Genomic DNA, 1353 nt, shown 5'->3' with positions numbered 1-1353 from the left:
TTTTTTGAGTAGAGATGAGGTCTCACTATGTTGCTCAGGCTAGTCTCATACTATGAGTTCAAGCAATCCTCCTGCCTTGGCCTCTCAAAGTGCTAGGATTACAGGCATGAGCCACCATGCCTGGCCCCAAGGGGATTTAACTGGGAATAGAAAGAATTTGACTAGAACCGAAGTTCGATGATTTTTCCACTAAAAATGAAAACGTATGTCATATGAGTTCTATTTGTCAAGTAGACTTTCAATATAAATTCTAGGAGGTTGGAAAGGATATGAAGTCATATCCACATGCATCATGCCCAGCTGGCATAGAGTGGATGCCCAGTAGGTATTTTTTGTAGAGACGGGGTCTTGCTATTTTGCCCAGCCTGGTCTTGAATTTCAGGACTCATGCAATCCTCCCACCTCAGCCTCCCAATGTGCTAGGATTATAGGTGTGAGCAACTGTGCCCAGCCTAGTGGGTATTCTTTCTTTTTTTTCTTGAGGCAGAGGTCACTCTTGTTGCCCAGACTGGAGTGGAATGGCGCCATCTCGGCTCACCACAACCTCTGCCTCTTGGGTTCAAGCGATTCTAGTTTAGTTCATTTGGATGATAACAGCATCGATTAATATTATTATTATTTTTTTTTTCTTTGAGATGGAGATTCACTCTTATTGCCTCAGCCTTCTGAGTAGCTGGGATTACAGGTGCGCGCCACCACACCCAGCTAATTTTTGTATTTTTAGTAGAGACGGGGTTTCACCATGTTGGTCAGGCTGGTCTCCAACTCCTGACCTCATGATGCACCCACCTCGGCTTCTCAAAGTGCTGGGATTACAAGTGTGAGCCACTGCATCCGACCCCTAGGTTTGTTTCAAGAATCTCATGAGGTCAGGTGCAGTGTCTCACACCTGTAACCCCAGCACTTTGGGAGGCCAATGTGGAGGAATCATTTGAGCGCAGGAGTTCGAGACAAGCCTGGCCAACATGGTGAAACCCTGTCTCTACTAAAAATACAAAAATTAGTTGGGCGTGGTGACAGGCACTTGTAATCAGATTACAAATGGTGCGTATGGAAGGATAGTAGATGTTTGGAGGGTAGAGACAGAGGTAGGTAATGGAAAGAATAATTTATCTTGACCGGGCACGGTGGCTCATGCCTGTAATCCCAGCACTTTGGGAGGTCGAGGCGGGTTGATCATGAGGTCAGGAGATCAAAACCATCCTGGCTAACATGGTGAAACCCCATCTCTACTAAAAAAATAATAATAATAATAATACAAAAAATTAGCCAGGCATGGTGGCGGGCACCTGTAGTCCCAGCTACTCGGGAGGCTGAGGCAGGAGAATGGCATGAACCCAGGAGGTGGAGCTT

The sequence above is a fragment of the Mandrillus leucophaeus genome, unplaced genomic scaffold, assembly GCF_000951045.1.
Source record: "Mandrillus leucophaeus isolate KB7577 unplaced genomic scaffold, Mleu.le_1.0 Scaffold163, whole genome shotgun sequence".
Lineage (NCBI taxonomy): Eukaryota > Metazoa > Chordata > Mammalia > Primates > Cercopithecidae > Mandrillus > Mandrillus leucophaeus.
The sequence above is the reverse complement of the archived record's forward strand: the minus strand, read 5'-3'. Positions refer to the sequence as shown.